The sequence below is a fragment of the Morone saxatilis genome, unplaced genomic scaffold (assembly GCF_004916995.1).
Source record: "Morone saxatilis isolate NCDOM2014 unplaced genomic scaffold, NCSU_SB_2.0 Contig9, whole genome shotgun sequence".
Lineage (NCBI taxonomy): Eukaryota > Metazoa > Chordata > Actinopteri > Moronidae > Morone > Morone saxatilis.
The window spans coordinates 6,870,048-6,870,289 of NW_023340268.1; positions in this window are offsets into that span (position 1 = coordinate 6,870,048).

The window sequence follows — 242 nt, forward strand, 5'->3', positions numbered from 1 at the left end:
CTCCTCCTCCTCCTCCTCTTTTTGGTAACCTTAATAAGAATGGTGGAAGATCTCGGACAAAGACTATTGTTGCCTCCAAAAAGAACTCAAAAGACCCCCCCAACCACTGCCACCACACCCTCCCCCCTTTTTTCTTTCCCCTTTCTCTCTTTCTTTTTCTCAGTCAATTCCGCCCCCATACAATTCCAGTGTGAGAAATGTGTTGTGAGCTCGTTTGGACAAAGTGCCAGAGTATAAACCTG